This window comes from Megascapheus bottae, chromosome 7 (assembly GCF_031878675.1).
Source record: "Megascapheus bottae isolate mThoBot1 chromosome 7, mThoBot2.hap1, whole genome shotgun sequence".
Classification (NCBI taxonomy): domain Eukaryota; kingdom Metazoa; phylum Chordata; class Mammalia; order Rodentia; family Geomyidae; genus Megascapheus; species Megascapheus bottae.
In genome coordinates this window covers 32,538,751-32,562,493 of record NC_143515.1, presented here as the reverse complement: position 1 = coordinate 32,562,493, position 23,743 = coordinate 32,538,751, and the positions used below count along the sequence as shown (strand labels likewise).

Genomic DNA, 23,743 nt, shown 5'->3' with positions numbered 1-23,743 from the left:
TTTCCAGAATTTTATCTTGAAAGTATAATTTCAAACATTTCACATGCAGAAGTATAAGAATAAAATCTGTATTTAAAAACAGCATGGGGGCTGGGAGTTTGGCCTAGTGGTAGAGTGCTTGCCTAGCATGCATGAAGATGCAGGATCAATTCCTTGGTATCACACACATAGAAAAAAGCTAGAAGTGGTGCTGAGGCTCTAGTAGTAGAGCTCTGGCCTTGAGAAAGTCCAAGGACAGTGCTCAGGCCCTGAGCTCAAGAACAGGACTAGCAAAAACAAAGCGTGACTGCTTGAATATTTACATTTAATGCATTTTTCTGCTTCCACACACATTACACCTATACCAACTTCAGTTCAACTCCCAGAATACAAAACTCGCACACACACACACACACATGCACACGCACACACACACACACACGCGCACACACACACACACACATATAATTCAAAACCACTTTCTAATCCTGTGATGGTTTTTGTCTGAAATAGATGAGAAAATGTTTGTTTTCACAACATTGCATATGTAATAAGATCACTTTATTTATTGGTAAGTGTACTATAATGAATATTTGACATACATCCAAATTAGCTTTAATGTCTTTCTATTTTGTTCCATATCAGTCATGTATAATATGTCACTTACATTCATTATTCAATATTATTACTGATATCATTGTTTTCAGCATGTATAATATATCATTGATGAGTGACTTGAAGTTCAGAACGTCTCAGTCTTCTTTTTTTTTGCCAGTCCTGGGCTTGAGCTCAGGGCCTGAGCACTGTCCTTGGACTTTCTCAAGGCTAGAGCTCTACCACTTGAGCCTCAACACCACTTCTAGCTTTTTTCTGTGTATGTGGTACCAAGGAATCGGACCCGGGTCTTCATGCATGCTAGGCAAGCACTTCAACCACTAGGCCAAACTCCTGGCCCCTTCCTTTTCTTCTTTTGTGTGGGTCATGGTTTTTGACAAGGGCCTGGGAGAATCCCTCAGCTCTTCAGCTCAGAGCTACCATCCTACCCTAGAGCCAAGTCCCAGTTCCCGTTTTCTGGAGCTTAATTGGAAATAAGAGTCTCAGGTCTTTTTGTGCTTCAGCTGATTTTGAACCTTAATCCTCAGATCTCAGCCTCCTGAGTAGCTAGGATTACCGGAGTGAGCCACCCAACCCAGCAGAGGGTTTCAGGTTTCCTACAAAAAGTATATTGGGAACTCTGAGGTGGTCATTGTATTCTTTACTTATCTTCTGGTCTGTGTTTTAAGTAAGCACTAAAAATGGCCAGAGATTTCTATAAGGTTACACAATAACAAGAAAAATGCAAACTATTTTCTCAAGACCAACATCCACTGGCTTATAGGAAGTTCAAGTTCTCCTGATTTCTGGGCATTCTTCACCTGCTCACCCTTTGGAACACGGTGCTCATAGTAATTCAAAAGAAGTATTTGAGCCAATCAGGCTGGCCTCTGCCCCTAGGTTTCCTGCTCTTGAATGGGTGATCTAACAAGTACACTGAGGATACCTGAGATTCAAAAGGCTCACATGCTAGGACACAGTTAGGAGTGACTCAGGGAAAGTCAGGACAAGAAGGAGAAGCCTGCTTCTGCCTAGGAAACAGCACAGGAACCACTTGGTGTCTCCTGTTGAACCTCTTTGCCAAGTTCATCAGAAGAATGTGGGTGGCTATTGGAATGAGAGCATTCCCAGTCAGTCACAGCCAGCTTCCAATATGCTGTTCCTCCAAAACAGTGAGAGTTGGGCAACCTTATCCATTTTTTAACCACCCCTTGCTTCTTGCAGACAATTTCCAGCATCCATCTTTACTTGGAGCTGCAAACTCACTACAGCTTCCTCTTCCTGTGGAGAACGATGCCACTTCTCTAACAGGCAACAGCTGCAACATCTCCACAGTCTCCACCCCAGCCTTCACTTCAGCATGGCCACTGCCATCAACCTCTGGCACCTCTTTGCAGCCACTCACGGGTCTTTGCCAACATTCCAGCACACCCATGCTGTCAGGGGTTACTGGCCAGAGCCACATCTCCACTGCAGCCTCCTCCTGTGCCAGTGCTTTTGAATGGGAGTACACAGGACACAATAAAAAGTCCTCTGCACTGGGAGACTTCACATTGACTCTCATTGACCAGGGCACAGCAGTCCCTTCAATGACTATGACATCTCGATATGCGGATGCAAATGCCATAGTCCCTCTGTATCCATCGCTGTCTGCCAGCCTGGTTCAGGGGACGTTATCTCACGTTGCACAACAAGAGAGTAGTAGCTTGTTACTTCCCTGCCAACGAAACAACCAAATTTACTACTATAACCAAAGCACAGTGGGCCCTCTATTATCTGGAGAACCTGGTCCCTGCCTGCAATCATATGGCTCTGTGTCCTATACAGGGAGCAGGGTCTTTGCTCCTCAGCCAGAAATCGTGATGATGCTCCAAGAGGTTCAGCCCGCAAATGTCCCACCACCAGTCTCCACTTCTGGAATCTACTACTCTGTGTCTGCTCAACACCACCCAGAAACCAATGTTCAAGGTAAGCACAGACAACAGAAAGGAACAGGATTAGCAGCACAAAAACGAGGGGCTGACCTGCATCTGCATAGAGTCTCCACTACTCCACAAATATAGTCTAAATCCTCAGTCTCACCCACCACACTCACAAGGAGACCTCCAATTTCTGCCATGAGGCAGAGGGCCAAGGGTATAGCTCCAGTGGTGGAGCACTGACTGCTTCAAACCTCAGTGCTGCCACTAATTGCACTGGATAATTAAGTAAATACATAAGTGAGGAAATATGGCTGTGCTGCTCTTAGATGCCACCCAAAGCACACTCAGTGAGGCCATGGTCTACATTGTCCTCACAATCCATTCTCCCTAATTAATCCCCTTCTTGTTCGAGTTCTTTGCTTTCATTGGAAAATATGTCAAACATTAGTTTTGATAATAGCAGATAAACTTGCTTTACTGTGTGCAGAGAACCTGCCCAAAGGAAGCAGGTGAGAATATATATTTTGCATATTTCATGGGCAGGAATTCCACCCTGGAGCTGAGCACCACTGAATCATGCCTGTGGCCTAGCTAATCAGGAGCCTGAGAGCTGAGGAACAAATTTCAAAGTCAGCCTGCAAAGTGTTTTCAACATCTCATTGTCAGTTCCCAAATGCAGACAATAGATGCCTAAAAAAAGCGAGAATACATCAGGCCTAAGAAAAAGTCAAGCAGCAAAAGAAAAATGGCTGAGTTCAAGTCCCAGAAGCATCCAGTGCATGATCACATTCTCTAGCTCTCTATTCTCCCCGTCTCTCCCTCACACACACATGCACATGCACACACACTCAACTCTCAGAAATGCACTCAAAACATGCTAAACCTGTCCTCCCCTCCCTGACTGCCCCTCACTTGCCGTTCTCTCAGATCAGGGTGAGAATCAACACCTATTTTACTTACAGGACACTGGCAATAATCGACAACTATATAAATAGATGACACTTTATAAAGCTGGGTTTTTTGTTGTTTGAACCCAGAGTCAAGAACACAGTAAGGAACTACTTTACTTCTGACCCATACATGATGTCCAAATCATTTCCTACTTTTAAAACTTCTTTCATTTTTATTTCACTGACAACAATTCTATAGAGGAAAAGGGAAAAGAAATAATAAAAATGAATTAGCACAAGTTTTACATAGAGTAGCTATCACGATCTTCCAACTCACGATCCTGTCCATGGTGCTTAAAACTAGCTGCTAGAAACACCTTGCTCAGTGATGACAATGCCCTTAAATCATTGGTGCATAAATGGAGCATGTTACTTACCAGGGACTGATTTCTGCTGTGATTTCTTTACATCAGTAGAAACTTCCCTGGCAATGCATACACTTTTCTAGAATCACAACTTTCTAGAATCATAAATTTTGCCAGTCACAAACTGCAGACAACCCAAGTCCTACAAGCATAAATGTTGAAGTCCCTGAGAGAAACATGTGTCACCTGACTTTGGAGACATTCCAATATCAATCCAGTAGTAAACATTCCTAGTACCTTGGTCTTGCCTCCAGCAAATCCAGACACAGAGAATACGCGTTAGGATGAAATTGAAAGCAAGGTTTGAAAGCCTCTGGTTGCCTTTGAGAAACTAACAGAAAGTCAGGATGCTCCACCTGACATTTAGCAGCTGCAGGTCGACATTAACCTTAGGGCCAAGAGAGAAGTCTACATGGAACAAGGCCAATTTGGATACTCTGAGTCTTGAGACAAATGGAATGGAATGTGACAGTGGGTAGCTAAAAGATATCACTGTGATGGTCAAGACATTCATTTTAACCAGATTTTCACCTCCTTCACAGATTTTCAGCAATCCAATATTTCTACTATAACCCACATCAAAGATACAGACACCATCAATGAGATTCTGCTGCAGGAAAACTCTGTGGTCACCAAGTATTCCACTGATCAAGTGTCCAAGAACAAGCACGACACCTTGGAAAGTGTGGATGGAACTCCCGAGGCCAAAGGCCAGCAGCTGCAGCCACAGGGCCTGCTGAAGGAAGAGGAAACTGAGTGTAGCACCCCAGCCAGTGACAAGGCTTCCCTGAACACAGCCCAGACCCCAAAGCCTGCATCCAGCAGGGTGAGCAAAACAAAGAGCCATGGGCAGAATGAGCCCAAAAGGATCAGGGGAAGCAATCCCAAGAAATGTGAAGAAACCAAGCAGTCAGGGAACAAACTGAAAGCAGAAGAGAAGGCAAGCATTCCCAAGATGAAGCACAAGAGAAGCCACCCTGAGCTTAGCCAAGAGACCTTCAAAAGACCTCGAACCAACCTAGGCGTGCAGATGTGGGAGTCAGTGCAGGTTTTTCATGCCCTAGGAAAGAAGAATGAGAAGAAAACTGCAAGCGGCACACGAGACTCTGCCATGAAATCATGGCTGGATATTCCACATGAGGGTAAAGGCCCTAGAAACATTCAAGTCAAGAAGAGGGATAGGAGTGAAAGCCAGTGTCCATCCCCATCCCAGGATGAGCTGCCTCCCCCTGGCAAGGTCAAGTTGGTTCCTTTGCCTTTTCTAACCCCAGAGAAGCCTCAGGCTCGACCCGTTCCTCACAGGCCACAGTCTCTGGCCTCCAGGAGGCCCACTGTACCATACCCTGCACGGCCTCATCCTACCACGGCTCAACCTACCGCAGTCAGCCTGTCTCAACCAGCTTCTGCCAACACGAGTCTCAGAGGTTCCACCAAAGCATCTCAGCCAAGTGTAACCAATACATACACACAGGGATCGGCCAATGCTCCCCAGCCTAGTGTATCTCAGTCTGCTGTTGCTAGGCCTGAACCCCACTCAACCTCATCCAGCGCTTCTGTCCAGCACAAGCCTGTTTCCACTGCTGGGAACGAGTTCCGTTCACCGCCTAAGCCTCATAACCAGTACCTACTCCAAGATTTCAGCCGCCAACCAATTCCATGGAGGAAACCCGATATTCCTGGCCCTGTAGTATCAAATCCCATCACCAAGGAGCAAAGGCCAGAGCGTGAAGCCATGAAAAGGCGGGCCCAGCAAGAGCGTGAGAATGCTGCCCAATACACTGCTTTGGGGAAACTGCAGTTTTTTGTTCAGAGGCAAAGAGATATGGAAGTGTCTCACTACTATGGCTACACAGTGTAAGAGTTGCTGCGATTGTGGGTACCACATGTTTTCCCATATATATATAAAAATATATATGTATATATATATACAAAGATAAATATGAACATTTATATAGGCATATAGTATATTGATATAAATGCATAGATGTTGGTAGAATAATATTACTACAATATATCCAAAACTTAATAAACCTGAACGATTAAATGTAATGAAATTTAATATATGACTAATAAAGAACCCATTTGAGTTTTATGATATTGCAAAGTTTGGCTTCATTTTGGATAGAGTTTGGACTCAAAAGTTAAACTTGAAAGAAGAAATTGGATTGAGGGTGGAGAAAAGTTGCACTTGAATTGTGCATGGGAGGATTAAAGACATCAGAACCAACAGAGTCCAAGAGTAGGAAGAAAAAAGGAAAGGTCATTTTGTCTTTTAGAAGAATCATGGAGCCGTGTTATAAGACTTAATTTCTAAGGTTGGGTTCTAAATACTACTTAGAAAATACTTTTCAAAAATGGGAGAAAACAGCGCCTGGAGCATGAGCAAGTGGTAGAGTGCTTGCCTAGCATGCATGAAGCCCTGAGTTCAATTCCTTGTTACCACATACACTGAAAAAGCCAGGAATCACCCAGTGGCTCAACTGTTAGAATGCTAGCCTTGAGCAAAAGAAGCCCAAGGGCAGTGATCAGGTGCTGAGATCAAGCTCTAGGAGTGGCAAGAAAAAGTACAGTAAAAGGCTCTAGGGTACTGTGAAAAATGTTGAGCTTTAAGGGGCAGGTGAAGCAGGGGACCCACACACTTTGAAGCCAGGTGGTCATGGCTCTTCCTTGCAATCCTAGCCAATCAAGAGACTGAGAGATGAATACTGAGACTCTAAGGCAGCAATGGCAGACAAATAAGTCATAAGCTCATTGTAATTTGAGCAGCATAGAGTGGAAAGGGAAGTTTACAGTAGCACTGAGTGAAAAAGATAAGTGAAACACACTGGCCCTCAATTCTACCCCCAGTATTGGCACACACACACACACACACACACACACACACACACACACACACGATGCAGTTATCTAAGATGAGAAGAAGAAAAGGCAAATGCATGATATGAGAGAAATCTACCACATTAGAGCCAAGAGCTCATGGTTATCCTGGGGACAAAGGCTATCCTGGGGCCTAGCCAGTGAAGCAAAGTAGCATAAAGTCCACCCTGAGAAAGGCCTCATCATTTAGGATCATTTATTTATTTATTCAGTACCCATTTAATTATTCAGGGCAGCAAGATGTGCTATAATACTTCAATTAATCACTAAACACACAGGGCTAGTATCACTGGTCCACTTGATTTGTGAGGTTCAGCTGTGGGCTGGGATCACATTAAATTCAAAGGTCGAGGCCTCCAATGGAGGCCTGAGTGTCTGAATTCCTCAGAGAATGCAAGTGCACCTAGATTTCCAACCTAAATTTCCCACCTGAGGATCTGGAGTTACTGGGTGGACAAGATCAAATATGTGAAGTAGACAAAACACTAAATGTGTCCTGTACTGCTCCTTCTTGCCTTGCTGGTTCCCACACCACTCGCCGCAAAGGACCAGCACAAGCAAAATCTGCTCCTAGTGTCTATTCCAGGAGAACCCCAGGGAGACAGGCATTTGCACAGGCACAGCAATGAGTCACTGCAGTCAAGCTGCAGGGCCCTGTGTTCCACTTCAGAGGCCACAAGAGGCACAGCTGGATGGGGAGTGGGCGATGGCGACTGAGAGGACAGGAAAGGAGAACCGAGTAGAAGGACACAGGGTGGAGGATCATTGTAGGAAGCTTACTAAATTTTGCTGAAAACCATTTCTTGAGCCCTTGGCTCGTGCCTGTATTCCTAGCTAGCGCAGAGGCTGCGGACTGAGGATTGCTCTTCAAAGACAGCCTATGCAGGAATGATCATTCCTGTGACATAATTTTGTGTGACACTTATTTCTAATTTACCATCAAAAAGCCAAAAGAAGAGCTCTGGCTGATATGGTTGAGACCTGGCTTTAAGCCAAAAAAGCTCAGAGGGAGTGCTCAGACCCTGAGTTCAAACCACAGGACCCACACAATAAAACAAAAAACTTTCCTGAAATATAATTCATCACACCATTTAGACGTACACTAGTCAGAGGCACAATAGTACATTTTCAGAATGAAACCAAATGTAGTCTATATTGCATTGTTTTTTACTCATACTTGAGGCCAATGCACAGTCACTTGATCCATATCTACTTCTACCATTATCCTCGGGTCCCAGCTTCCTGAGGATTATTAGAATGGTTCACCAGTACCTCCCTACTTTTACACACCTGAATGTGTATCATTTTTCCTACTAGTCATTTTCACAAAGACGTTACAATTGAATAAATTGATTTTAAAACGTTGAATTTTGGAGAAGATGGCAGATGGATAACTGACCCAACTAAGTCCCCTGAGGAAGCAGAACTTGAGGGTCCCATCAAGCTTTTCACATCTAGACAGTCACTCCAACGTAGCTATTGTTTATACAGAGATTTATACCAAAGAAGAAAATTATAAACTGCTTGCATAAGAAGACAGAATTCGGTATCCACATACAGTGATTGTGCCAGCAGTCACAACAGCAGTGGCTGCAGTGGTGGTCATATCTGAGCCCTGGAGCTATCCAAGTACCTCTAGGAGGAACGTAAACATTAGGGATGGAGCCCACAGGCCACCTGGCTACACTGGGACAGAGACAACTCATCATATAATGGACCGGAAGCTGTTCTTAGGAGAGGATCACAAGGGCTCAATAGCTATGTACGTATGATCATAGAACGTTCTCTAGGATCAAAATGAACTCTAAGAAATGGAATCAAGAGATTTTTTATTGTACTGTTTGCAATTCTTTCTTTTTTTCTTTCTTTTTTCTCCTTGGTATATTCTCTTTTGTCACTATTTTTTAAATGTATGTACCCTTTGTCTTTATATACGTTCATTTGATTTGGGGAGGAGAAGGGAAAGCAAAGGGACAAAGGCTAAACCATCAGCAGTGAGACTCACTAGCCACTGTTGGAAATGAACTATATAACCTGGCAGGGGCAGGGAAGAGGAAAGGGGAAAAACTGGGAGATAATGAGGGAGCAGATAATCCTGTTTAAAAGGCAATGTACTCATTAACTGATTTATCTGATTGTAACCCCTCTGTAAATCACCCTAACAGTAAAAATGTTTAAATTTCAAAAAAAAAGAGATGAAAAGAGGACCAGGAGTTTGGCCTAGTGGTAGAGTGCTTGCCCAGCATGCACAAAGACCCAGGTTCGATTCCTCGGTACCACATACATGAAAAAAGGTGGAAGTGGTGCTGAGGCTCAAGTGGTAGAGCTCTAGCCTTGAGAAAGTCCAAGGACAGTGCTCAGGCCCTGAAATCAAGTCGAGGACTGGCAAAGAAAAAAAAAGAGAGATGAAAAGAAATGAACAAATGTATATATAACGGCACAAAAGAAACTGATCAGTACCTTTGACATTGTCAAGGTGGCAATGTTACAACAAACATTGACAATTATGAAAAACTTCCCTGATTCTAAAACTTCAATAAACATGAAAGTGAAAACAAATCCCTAATATCATATTGGTTTGCAACTTACAATTGAGCACATTTATACTTCACATTAAATTATTAACAAATCTTTCCCGCCAACCAAATGAAAAGATTTCTGCTTCTAACTCTTGCAAGTCAGGAAGCTGAGATCAGAGGATTGGGGTTGGAAATCAGCTTGGGCATGAAAGCCCCTTGGGCTCTTATCTCTAGTTAATCACAAATGAGAGTTGCAGTTTCAGTAGAGGTCTGATCATGAACAAAAATGCTCATGGACCAGGTCTGGAGTTTGCCCTAGCAGTAGAGTGCTTCCCTAGCAAGCACAAAGACCCGGGTTTGATATCTTGGTACCACATACATAGAAAACGGGAGAAGTGGTGCTGTGGCTCAAGTGCTAGAGCTTCAGCCTTGAGAAAGCCCAAAGACAGTGCTAAGGCCCTGAGCTCAGTCTACAGGACTGGCTCATAAATAAATAAATAAATAAATACCATCACTCATGGATCCCCCATCCTTTAAACCAGCATTGGTGGAATGTCTCACATGACCAGGTATTGTAACTATAGTATCTAAGAGAGTAGATTTCATCAATACAGCACAGCCTTAGTTGGATCATACCCAATGGGAATTTGCTATTTGATTTTTTTTTTTTGATCGAGGGGTTTGAACTCAGGCCTTGGGCATTGTCTCTGAGCCACAGTGCCATTCCAGTTTTCTGGTGTTGAATTGGAGATAACAGTCTCCTCGACAATGGTACCCAGGCTTCTTTGAAACTGTGATCCTCTGATCTCAGCCTCTTCAGTAGCTAGGATTACAGACATGAGCCACCAGCACCTGGCTCTTTCGCTACTTTCAAGACAAAATGTGGAATGGTGGTCTGTGATGTCCCACACCTCATGTCGCACATGAACATCCCAAATGAAAATCCTATGACTCCATCTTCTTAAAACAGACAATCACTAAGCCATTGGTTTGATTTCTGGAGCTCTTGATGGGAAATGGATGGTTGATACTGCCTTTGTACAACTATTTAAAGAGAATAAAAATATACACAAGAATGAAAACAAAGATTGTTTCTATAATAAATGTGTCTTGTGTATATGCCTCTACAGTAGCTGTGGACTCTGCTAACAATCTGAACAGATGGCCTACTCATATGCTGTCTACCCAATACAGAAAACATGCAGAGACTTGGGGAATATCACAGAAGCTGGGCTGGAGATGTAGGCTCGTGAGGGCAAGCCTCATGAGGTTGAGCCAGTTATTACCATGGACAGTACTGATTTACCTAGGCAGGAGTAAAGTCATCTTGACATAGAAATAATCATCACAATTGTAGAAAGGTAACGCTAGTTGGTTTTCCGTGCAATGTTTCTCAGCAACTATAAGTACACAAACCAATAGATTACTATGTAGAGTTTGCAATAGGAGCCTTGCTCCAGAATATGCTTGATAGTTTCATGTTAAGTAAAACCAGTTAATTTCAACTAGAATGACATCCTTTTTATCTTGGACTCCATATTCATTCCTTTTCTTCTGACACAAATTGTGGGGACTGGTCTGGCTATCACTGGAAGAAGCACAGAAATGGTGAGATAAAGGGTAAGCCAATTTAGCAGTGACACGGACTAGACACTATGTTGGAAATGAACGATATAACTTCAAGTGGGGAGAAGGCAAACCCGGGGGAGAATGAGGGAGGCGGTAACATTGTTCAAAAGGAAATGTACTCGTTACCTGACTTAAGTAACTGTACCCCCTATGTATATCATCTTTACAATAAAAGCCTTTTAAGTCAGACAGAAGTCTGCCTTCCTCTGTGTATTCCATTTCTTTAGTATTTGCTTCTAATGGGCAGAGACTACTTTTCAAAGTATCAGGGCTATGCAAAAAAGAGACCTGTATCTCTAGGAGTTGACATCTATGAGTATGAGAATGCACAACTCGTGGTGTACTAGGGGCTCATGCCTGTAATCATAGCTACTCAGGAAGACCACAGTTCAAAGCCATCCCAGTTAAGAAAGTCTGTGACAAGACTCTTATGTACAGTTAAGCCACGAGCCAGAAGTGGTACTATGGCTTAAGCAATAGAGCACAGCCTTGATCAAAAAAGCTCAAGGCACAGAATCCAGAAAAAAAAATAAACTATAAAAGAATTGGTGGGGGGGGGAAACCACACGGGTGGGGCGTGGGGAGGAAGGTAATGGGTACCAAGACATGTGAAAGGGTATCAATGTATGTGAATTAATGCACCTTCTATCTGGCAAATATCATGTAAAATTTTTATTAATTACAATAAAAAATTTAAAAAAAGAATTGCTGGGTGGGGCCTGGTGTTTGGCCTATGGTAGAGTGCTTGCCTAGCATGCACGAAGACCTGGGTTTGATTCCTCGGTACCACATATGTAGAAAAGACAGAACTGGTGCTGTGGCTCAAGTGGTAGAGCTCTAGCCTTGAGAAAGCTCAGGCCCTGACTTCAAGCCCCAGGACTGGCCAAAAAAAAAGTCCTTGTGAGATTCTTATCTCCAATCAGCCATTCCAAAACTACAAGTAGACTGGAATGTGGCTTAGTGGTAAAGTGCTTGCCACACATGCATGAAACCCTGAGTTGGATTCCTCAGTACCATATAAACAGAAATAGCCAAAAGGGGTGCTGTGGCTCAAGTGATAGAGTGCTAGCTTTAAGCAAAAGAAGCCCATGGATGGTGCCCAGACCCTGAGTTCAAGCGAAAGAACTGGCAAAAAAAAAAAAAGGATTGCTGGGAAAAGATCTTCCTTTTCAAGCCATATATCAAAGTCCTCATATCCAATATACGCAAAGAGCTTAAGAAACCAACCCCTACCAAACCTTATAAAGCAATCACTTAATGGGCAAGGGAGCTAAGTAGAGATTTCTCAGAAGAGGTGAGAATGGCAAAGATACACTTGAGGAAATGCTCATCAACCCTGGCCATAAAGGAAACGCAAATTAAAACAACTCTGAAGTTCCATCTCACCCCTGTCAGATTGTCCAACACTGTGAATTTGAACTGCAAATATTGTTGGAAATCTTGGGGGCAAAGTAACTCTTCTACATATTGGTGGGAATGTAAAGGAGTACAACCTCTCTGAACAGCAGTATGAGGTTCCTCAAAAAAACTAAACACAGACCGTTTTTATTGCTTCGCTATTCATAATAGGCAAGATATAGAGCAACTCAGATGCCCCACAATAGATGAGTGGATCCAAACTATGTGGTACCTATACACAATGGAATTTTACACAGCCATTAGGAAGAATAAAGTAATATCATCTGCAAGGAAATAGAACTAGAACAAATCATGTTAGGTGAGCTAAGCCAAACTCAGAGACACAAATCGTGCATATTCTTTTGGATGTGCAAGAATGAGATCTAAAATTCATTGGGATATAAATTAGAAAGGATTCTAGATAATCACAAACATTGAGAACAAAAGAGGGCACCATTAGGAGAGAAACAAAAATGCAAAGCCCATGTGCCTCTTTTTATTCATATAAAATTCAGAAATGAACTCCAAAAGGTGGAGGGAAGAAACATCCTTTTTCCCCCTTTCTTTTGTTTAGTTTTTAATTTTTGATGATCTGTCTTCTTTACCTTATGTATGGTGTATTCAAGTATACCTCTTCAGAAGGGTTTGGGAGGTGTACAGAACTCAAGGGTAAAATGACAAAAACAGAGCAGTGGAGCCCACTGGACACCAACGAAAGTGAGCTACATAACTTGTGGATAGAGTCAAGAGGGACTGGGAGAGCATGAGGGAACGGAAGATACTGTATAAATGGAAATATACTTATTACCTGACTTGTGCAATTGCAATACCTCTGTATACCACCACTACAATAAGAATAAAGTAAATTAAGTTTTAAAATGAAATAAAAAAGAATGCAAAACCTAATAGGTTTTCCAAGAACCAGTTCCTAAGTGAACAAGAGAAATATAAAGAGGGATCCAAGTCCAACATGGCTAGAACAACCCAGAATAAGGATTTCAGGGGCAAGAAACTAGAAAGCAAGTGCCTTAGATGACATCATCCTCTACAAGGTATCATCAACACTACTCTTCAACTAGGTAAAAAGCTCTTTCATTCTGCTTCTACTATTTGAAAATTCAAATGGCTCAACTAAACGGTTTCAGAACAATGAAGTTTTCAATCTCAAAGTCCCTTTCCTTATCCCTCAAACATGTGAACTATATATGCAATATGTAATTATCAGATAATATAGAAAGCAAAATAAGCAAATTAAAAATAACTATTAATGAACATTGGTGAGAAACACTGAGGTGATGTCCTCAATATAAGAACGTAGACGAAAGGGGATTTCCTGTCTGTCTTGCAGGACCTCAAGTCACCAAAGATCAAGCATTAAAGAGCTACTAGAGCTCTCCTGCCATTCTCTACCCAAACCCAGCTTCTGGTTCAGATTCTGATCTTGTGATTGGCTACTCCAGGCCTTTCAACTGCCTGAGTAATGACATCATTCTCCCACTGAACCTATCACTACTTGGTAGAATCTTGGGGTTTCCATGGCATCGTCCAGGCGTATATTTGGATCATCGCTAGTGACCAGTGTCCAGTGAGCTCCGTACTGGACACACTCTTGCTCTTTAGCTTCAGCTACGCACACATCCTCTAGTGTCATTCTTCATCCCTTGTTTCTCCAGTTGATATTACCCATTGTCTCAGTATGTCAGGTAAGAAGAAAAAGGGATTTAGAGTTTTCATTAGACTCCCCTGCTCCCTAAATTTAATAGTAGAATCAAAACAGCTTCAAGTATTGAATTAGAAATGTTGGGCTGTGATGTTTACTAGGTATATATGACTTAGCCACATGATTTACTTTGTGACAAAAATCTGTTGCTTTGTCTGCAACATGAAGAAAATGAATTGTTTATCTTGTGATAGCTTTGTTTTCCAGCACTGTATTTTTTTTGCCCGTCTTGGGCTTGAGCTCAGGGCTTGAGCACTGTCCTTGGACTTTCTCAAGGCTAGCAGTCTACCACTTGAGCCTCAGCACCACTTCCAGATTTTTGCTATGTATGTGGGGTACCGAGGAATCGATCCCAGGTCTTCATGCATGCTAGGCAAGCACTCTACTATTAGGCCAAACTCCCGGGCCTCCAGCACTGTATTTTTAATGACATTTATGAATGGAGAATGAAGCTACAGATTTCTTCAGAGAGTCAATTTTAAACAAACTAATGGAGAAGGAAACCTAGTCCTGTTGAAATCCCTATACCAAGATACTTCATTTGTAACAGTATCCTCTAAAAATTAGTTCCACTTTGGTATTTCAAATGTAGTAAAAATTTTTTAATTGGAGAATTTATTAACATTGATTTTTACATCATATTTTAAATGACAAGTTTAACCAACAAGTGTTCCAGGAGGGAATCTCTATTTACAATCACTGGGACTTAGTATTTAGAACTTAATCAAAACTAGGCTAAGGGATTGTATGTCATAGAAACATATTAATTTATGAAATAAAACATTATGTCTCTAGAGTCATAGGTTTTGATGTCTATATAGTTACGTTTATATCAAATGTAGTAAATTTAAGCATAGTGTGTGTTTCCATATTTCTGCTCAGACAAGGTAAAGAGAAAAACAGGAAGAGAGAGGGGATGACGGGACTAGAACGAGGCAGATGATCTAGAAGGAAAGGTTCACCAGGAACTAGAGGTGAAGAAAAGATGAAGAAGGTGATGAGAAATAAGACAGAGCCAAAGACATGAAGAGCATGGAGACATTCTCAAGAAAACAGCGGTGGTTTCAATAGAATGTTGAAGAGGATCAAACATTTTTAAATCCACACACAGAAAACCGAGGGCAATCTAACCAGAGCCAGGCAAAATGAAGTTAGTGTTAGCCACATTGATGGACCAAAAGCCAACTAAGGTTAAAACAGAGAATCATTAAAAGCAGTTTCTGAGATGTCACTTTTAGCTGGTTCCTGCTTTAGGTTTGTTATGTGTTTTTTTTTTTTTCTAGTTGACTGTGAATACAGATGATGCTTTGAACGAGCCTTTTGTCAACCTGACTAACTTAGGGCCGGCACAGGTGCCAGCCACTCCTTTAGCTTTCTTTGTTTTAGCTAGGTTTTTTTTGAAGATATGAAATTTTAGGTCAGGCAAACCTTGAACCATGATCCTACCACCTAGGAAGGACTCTCTTGTACCTTGGGCCACAGTCATGATCTACTAACAGAGGGCTTATTTGATTGAGATGAGGTGTTCAGTAACCAGCCTAGATGGATCTCAAACCACTGTCCAGCAGACTGTTTCCCAAATAGGATTAGAGAAGGGAGCTACTGAGCCTTGACAGTTTGCAATGTAAACATTTTAGATATGTATTCCAAATTATTTTAAGGAATATTTCTTGAAAGGGATTACACAGAAGGTTCTGTAATATATTTCAACATTACTTTTCATTCTTATATTTAGACTTCATGGAAGTGTGTGTGTGTGTGTGTGTGTGTGTGTGTGTGTTTGTATGAATACCAAGATTTAAACTCCAAGCTTGACACTGTCTCTGAGCTTTTTAGCTTATAGGTAGAGCTCTACAACTCATCAGGTCTCCAATTCCAGGTTTTGATATTTAACCGTTAATAAGAGTCCTACAGACTTTACGGGAAGGACTGGCTTGAAATAATAATTTTCAAACCTCAAGCTCCAGTAGTTAGGATTACAGCCTTGAGTCATGAGAGCTGAACATGCATTTTTTAATAAAGTATTCTAATTTGTATCAGAAGCAGGTTTCAACTAAAAGCTGTAAATAATGATGATAATGATAGAATTCTAAGTGTTTATTTTACATTTGTATCAATATTTTTCTCAGATTGGTTTTCAAACGTTTATATATATATATATATTTTTACTGTTATATAAGGGTTACATGATATTTGCCAGATAGATGGTGCATTAATTCCCATTTCAAACGGTTTTTAAAGATTTTTTGATGCTGCTATTTATACTAAATTGATTTAAATACCCAGCTAGAACAATTAATATCTTTACATTGAGGTATGATATTTAGAGAAATCATTTTGGTTTGTCTTTCTTTGTTCTGATTTTTTCTTTTCTACATTTGTGCTATATTGTCCAATCTGGTATTAATGTCCTGACAAAAGTGATTGTCTGGGACTAGGAGTTTGGCCTACTGGTAGAGTGTTTGCCTCGCATGCACGAAAAAGCCAGGTTCGATTCTTTGGTACCACATACATTGGAAAAAAAACAACAAAGTCAGAAGTGGTCCTGAGGCTCAAGTGGTAGAGCTATAACCTTGAGAAAGTCCAAGGACAGTGCCGAGGCCCTGAGCTCAAGCCCAGGACAGGCAAAAAAAAAAAAAAGTGATTGTCTAACCACACTATCCCATGTGCTAGGGATACTAGGTCTCCTGCACATTCAAAAATATTGATCTATGTCAATTATGACCATGTATATGGCATGAGGGATGATGTAAAAAAAAAACAAGTTACCTAACGTCCAGGATATAGGGTCAGAAGACAATGATTAATCATTCTCAATAAGCAACTGGAAATTGAATTGAGAGTGCCATTTATACTACCAAAATTATGAGATACTTAGAATAATTACAAAAGATAGGTGTAAGATGTACATGCTGAAAATTACCAAGCTTTGGTGAGAAAATCAAAGGAGCAGTCGAATAAATGAAGAGTTATCCATGTTCATGAAAAGGAAGATTCACTATTGTCAATCCAGGGAGAAGAATGAGAGATGAGCGATATAAGAACAGATTGGAGTGGTATGCCTTTAAGTGGAGAAAGAAAGCTTTCGCTAAGGAAATTCAACAGCTTCCACAAGCTGAGAAAGACCAGAAAATAGAAATTCTGAGCCTCTGAGCTCTGAAAACTTTCACCTTGTAAACATGATACAACAGTTACATAGCACATATTAGGCCCTATTGTCCAAAATAGTCCTTTCCAGAATTTTATCTTGAAAGTATAATTTCAAACATTTCACATGCAGAAGTATAAGAATAAAATCTGTATTTAAAAACAGCATGGGGGCTGGGAGTTTGGCCTAGTGGTAGAGTGCTTGCCTAGCATGCATGAAGATGCAGGATCAATTCCTTGGTATCACACACATAGAAAAAAGCTAGAAGTGGTGCTGAGGCTCTAGTAGTAGAGCTCGGGCCTTGAGAAAGTCCAAGGACATTGCTCAGGCCCTGAGCTCAAGAACAGGACTAGCAAAAACAAAGCATGACTGCTTGAATATTTACATTTAATGCATTTTTCTGCTTCCACACACATTACACCTATACCAACTTCAGTTCAACTCCCAGAATACAAAACGCGCACACACACACACACACATGCACACGCACACACACACACACACGCGCACACACACACACACATATAATTCAAAACCACTTTCTAATCCTGTGATGGTTTTTGTCTGAAATAGATGAGAAAATGTTTGTTTTCACAACATTGCATATGTAATAAGATCACTTTATTTATTGGTAAGTATACTATAATGAATATTTGACATACATCCAAATTAGCTTTAATGTCTTTCTATTTTGTTCCATATCAGTCATGTATAAATGTCACTTACATTCATTATTCAATATTATTACTGATATCATTGTTTTCAGCATGTATAATATATCATTGATGAGTGACTTGAAGTTCAGAACGTCTCAGTCTTCTTTTTTTTTTGCCAGTCCTGGGCTTGAGCTCAGGGCCTGAGCACTGTCCTTGGACTTTCTCAAGGCTAGAGCTCTACCACTTGAGCCTCAACACCACTTCTAGCTTTTTTCTGTGTATGTGGTACCAAGGAATCGAACCCGGGTCTTCATGCATGCTAGGCAAGCACTTCAACCACTAGGCCAAACTCCTGGCCCCTTCCTTTTCTTCTTTTGTGTGGGTCATGGGTTTTGACAAGGGCCTGGGAGAATCCCTCAGCTCTTCAGCTCAGAGCTACCATCCTACCCTAGAGCCAAGTCCCAGTTCCCGTTTTCTGGAGCTTAATTGGAAATAAGAGTCTCAGGTCTTTTTGTGCTCCAGCTGATTTTGAACCCTAATCCTCAGATCTCAGCCTCCTGAGTAGCTAGGATTACCGGAGTGAGCCACCCAACCCAGCAGAGGGTTTCAGGTTTCCTACAAAAAGTATATTGGGAACTCTGAGGTGGTCATTGTATTCTTTACTTATCTTCTGGTCTGTGTTTTAAGTAAGCACTAAAAATGGCCAGAGATTTCTATAAGGTTACACAATAACAAGAAAAATGCAAACTATTTTCTCAAGACCAACATCCACTGGCTTATAGGAAGTTCAAGTTCTCCTGATTTCTGGGCATTCTTCACCTGCTCACCCTTTGGAACACGGTGCTCATAGTAATTCAAAAGAAGTATTTGAGCCAATCAGGCTGGCCTCTGCCCCTAGGTTTCCTGCTCTTGAATGGGTGATCTAACAAGTACACTGAGGATACCTGAGATTCAAAAGGCTCACATGCTAGGACACAGTTAGGAGTGACTCAGGGAAAGTCAGGACAAGAAGGAGAAGCCTGCTTCTGCCTAGGAAACAGCACAGGAACCACTTGATGTCTCCTGTTGAACCTCTTTGCCAAGTTCATCAGAAGAATGTGGGTGGCTATTGGAATGAGAGCATTCCCAGTCAGTCACAGCCAGCTTCCAATATGCTGTTCCTCCAAAACAGTGAGAGTTGGGCAACCTTATCCATTTTTTAACCACCCCTTGCTTCTTGCAGACAATTTCCAGCATCCATCTTTACTTGGAGCTGCAAACTCACTACAGCTTCCTCTTCCTGTGGAGAACGATGCCACTTCTCTAACAGGCAACAGCTGCAACATCTCCACAGTCTCCACCCCAGCCTTCACTTCAGCATGGCCACTGCCATCAACCTCTGGCACCTCTTTGCAGCCACTCACGGGTCTTTGCCAACATTCCAGCACACCCATGCTGTCAGGGGTTACTGGCCAGAGCCACGTCTCCACTGCAGCCTCCTCCTGTGCCAGTGCTTTTGAATGGGAGTACACAGGACACAATAAAAAGAAGTCCTCTGCACTGGGAGACTTCACAGTGACTCTCATTGACCAGGGCACAGCAGTCCCTTCAATGACTATGACATCTCGATATGCGGATGCAAATGCCATAGTCCCTCTGTATCCATCGCTGTCTGCCAGCCTGGTTCAGGGGACGTTATCTCACATTCCACAACAAGAGAGTAGTAGCTTGTTACTTCCCTGCCAACGAAACAACCAAATTTACTACTATAACCAAAGCACAGTGGGCCCTCTATTATCTGGAGAACCTGGTCCCTGCCTGCAATCATATGGCTCTGTGTCCTATACAGGGAGCAGGGTCTTTGCTCCTCAGCCAGAAATCGTGATGATGCTCCAAGAGGTTCAGCCCGCAAATGTCCCACCACCAGTCTCCACTTCTGGAATCTACTACTCTGTGTCTGCTCAACACCACCCAGAAACCAATGTTCAAGGTAAGCACAGACAACAGAAAGGAACAGGATTAGCAGCACAAAAAGGAGGGGCTGACCTGCATCTGCATAGAGTCTCCACTACTCCACAAATATAGTCTAAATCCTCAGTCTCACCCACCACACTCACAAGGAGACCTCCAATTTCTGCCATGAGGCAGAGGGCCAAGGGTATGGCTCCAGTGGTGGAGCACTGACTGCTTCAAACCTCAGTGCTGCCACTAATTGCACTGGATAATTAAGTAAATACATAAGTGAGGAAATATGGCTGTGCTGCTCTTAGATGCCACCCAAAGCACACTCAGTGAGGCCATGGTCTACATTGTCCTCACAATCCATTCTCCCTAATTAATCCCCTTCTTGTTCGAGTTCTTTGCTTTCATTGGAAAATATGTCAAACATTAGTTTTGATAATAGCAGATAAACTTGCTTTACTGTGTGCAGAGAACCTGCCCAAAGGAAGCAGGTGAGAATATATATTTTGCATATTTCATGGGCAGGAATTCCACCCTGGAGCTGAGCACCACTGAATCATGCCTGTGGCCTAGCTAATCAGGAGCCTGAGAGCTGAGGAACAAATTTCAAAGTCAGCCTGCAAAGTGTTTTCAACATCTCATTGTCAGTTCCCAAATGCAGACAATAGATGCCTAAAAAAAGCGAGAATACATCAGGCCTAAGAAAAAGTCAAGCAGCAAAAGAAAAAAGGCTGAGTTCAAGTCCCAGAAGCATCCAGTGCATGATCACATTCTCTAGCTCTCTATTCTCCCCGTCTCTCCCTCACACACACATGCACATGCACACACACTCAACTCTCAGAAATGCACTCAAAACATGCTAAACCTGTCCTCCCCTCCCTGACTGCCCCTCACTTGCCGTTCTCTCAGATCAGGGTGAGAATCAACACCTATTTTACTTACAGGACACTGGCAATAATCGACAACTATATAAATAGATGACACTTTATAAAGCTGGGTTTTTTGTTGTTTGAACCCAGAGTCAAGAACACAGTAAGGAACTACTTTACTTCTGACCCATACATGATGTCCAAATCATTTCCTACTTTTAAAACTTCTTTCATTTTTATTTCACTGACAACAATTCTATAGAGGAAAAGGGAAAAGAAATAATGAAAATGAATTAGCACAAGTTTTACATAGAGTAGCTATCACGATCTTCCAACTCACGATCCTGTCCATGGTGCTTAAAACTAGCTGCTAGAAACACCTTGCTCAGTGATGACAATGCCCTTAAATCATTGGTGCATAAATGGAGCATGTTACTTACCAGGGACTGATTTCTGCTGTGATTTCTTTACATCAGTAGAAACTTCCCTGGCAATGCATACACTTTTCTAGAATCACAACTTTCTAGAATCATAAATTTTGCCAGTCACAAACTGCAGACAACCCAAGTCCTACAAGCATAAATGTTGAAGTCCTTGAGAGAAACATGTGTCACCTGACTTTGGAGACATTCCAATATCAATCCAGTAGTAAACATTCCTAGTACCTTGGTCTTGCCTCCAGCAAATCCAGACACAGAGAATACGCGTTAGGATGAAATTGAAAGCAAGGTTTGAAAGCCTCTGGTTGCCTTTGAGAAACTAACAGAAAGTCAGGATGCTCCACCTGACATTTAGCAGCTGCAGGTCGACATTAACCTTAGGGCCAAGACAGAAGTCTACATGGAACAGGGCCAATTTGGATACTCTGAGTCTTGAGACAAATGGAATGGAATGTGACAGTGGGTAGCTAAAAGATATCACTGTGATGGTCAAGACATTCATTTTAACCAGATTTTCACCTCCTTCACAGATTTTCAGCAATCCAATATTTCTACTATAACCCACATCAAAGATACAGACACCATCAATGAGATTCTGCTGCAGGAAAACTCTGTGGTCACCAAGTATTCCACTGATCAAGTGTCCAAGAACAAGCACGACACCTTGGAAAGTGTGGATGGAACTCCCGAGGCCAAAGGCCAGCAGCTGCAGCCACAGGGCCTGCTGAAGGAAGAGGAAACTGAGTGTAGCACCCCAGCCAGTGACAAGGCTTCCCTGAACACAGCCCAGACCCCAAAGCCTGCATCCAGCAGGGTGAGCAAAACAAAGAGCCATGGGCAGAATGAGCCCAAAAGGATCAGGGGAAGCAATCCCAAGAAATGTGAAGAAACCAAGCAGTCAGGGAACAAACTGAAAGCAGAAGAGAAGGCAAGCATTCCCAAGATGAAGCACAAGAGAAGCCACCCTGAGCTTAGCCAAGAGACCTTCAAAAGACCTCGAACCAACCTAGGCGTGCAGATGTGGGAGTCAGTGCAGGTTTTTCATGCCCTAGGAAAGAAGAATGAGAAGAAAACTGCAAGCGGCACACGAGACTCTGCCATGAAATCATGGCTGGATATTCCACATGAGGGTAAAGGCCCTAGAAACATTCAAGTCAAGAAGAGGGATAGGAGTGAAAGCCAGTGTCCATCCCCATCCCAGGATGAGCTGCCTCCCCCTGGCAAGGTCAAGTTGGTTCCTTTGCCTTTTCTAACCCCAGAGAAGCCTCAGGCTCGACCCGTTCCTCACAGGCCACAGTCTCTGGCCTCCAGGAGGCCCACTGTACCATACCCTGCACGGCCTCATCCTACCACGGCTCAACCTACCGCAGTCAGCCTGTCTCAACCAGCTTCTGCCAACACGAGTCTCAGAGGTTCCACCAAAGCATCTCAGCCAAGTGTAACCAATACATACACACAGGGATCGGCCAATGCTCCCCAGCCTAGTGTATCTCAGTCTGCTGTTGCTAGGCCTGAACCCCACTCAACCTCATCCAGCGCTTCTGTCCAACACAAGCCTGTTTCCACTGCTGGGAACGAGTTCCGTTCACCGCCTAAGCCTCATAACCAGTACCTACTCCAAGATTTCAGCCGCCAACCAATTCCATGGAGGAAACCCGATATTCCTGGCCCTGTAGTATCAAATCCCATCACCAAGGAGCAAAGGCCAGAGCGTGAAGCCATGAAAAGGCGGGCCCAGCAAGAGCGTGAGAATGCTGCCCAATACACTGCTTTGGGGAAACTGCAGTTTTTTGTTCAGAGGCAAAGAGATATGGAAGTGTCTCACTACTATGGCTACACAGTGTAAGAGTTGCTGCGATTGTGGGTACCACATGTTTTCCCATATATATATAAAAATATATATGTATATATATACAAAGATAAATATGAACATTTATATAGGCATATAGTATATTGATATAAATGCATAGATGTTGGTAGAATAATATTACTACAATATATCCAAAACTTAATAAACCTGAACGATTAAATGTAATGAAATTTAATATATGACTAATAAAGAACCCATTTGAGTTTTATGATATTGCAAAGTTTGGCTTCATTTTGGATAGAGTTTGGACTCAAAAGTTAAACTTGAAAGAAGAAATTGGATTGAGGGTGGAGAAAAGTTGCACTTGAATTGTGCATGGGAGGATTAAAGACATCAGAACCAACAGAGTCCAAGAGTAGGAAGAAAAAAGGAAAGGTCATTTTGTCTTTTAGAAGAATCATGGAGCCGTGTTATAAGACTTAATTTCTAAGGTTGGGTTCTAAATACTACTTAGAAAATACTTTTCAAAAATGGGAGAAAACAGCGCCTGGAGCATGAGCAAGTGGTAGAGTGCTTGCCTAGCATGCATGAAGCCCTGAGTTCAATTCCTTGTTACCACATACACTGAAAAAGCCAGGAATCACCCAGTGGCTCAACTGTTAGAATGCTAGCCTTGAGCAAAAGAAGCCCAAGGGCAGTGATCAGGTGCTGAGATCAAGCTCTAGGAGTGGCAAGAAAAAGTACAGTAAAAGGCTCTAGGGTACTGTGAAAAATGTTGAGCTTTAAGGGGCAGGTGAAGCAGGGGACCCACACACTTTGAAGCCAGGTGGTCATGGCTCTTCCTTGCAATCCTAGCCAATCAAGAGACTGAGAGATGAATACTGAGACTCTAAGGCAGCAATGGCAGACAAATAAGTCATAAGCTC

General features: G+C 42.3%; 1 long non-coding RNA gene and 1 pseudogene across 1 annotated transcript in view; one reads left to right on the top strand and one right to left on the bottom strand.

The window, feature by feature from the left end:
* The window catches only part of LOC150060537 (uncharacterized), a 491,819-nt gene that overhangs the window by 32,613 nt on the left and 435,463 nt on the right, over positions 1-23,743 (bottom strand). The window lies entirely within an intron of this gene.
* Positions 13,856-22,853, top strand: LOC150060556 (uncharacterized protein C2orf78 pseudogene; annotated as a pseudogene).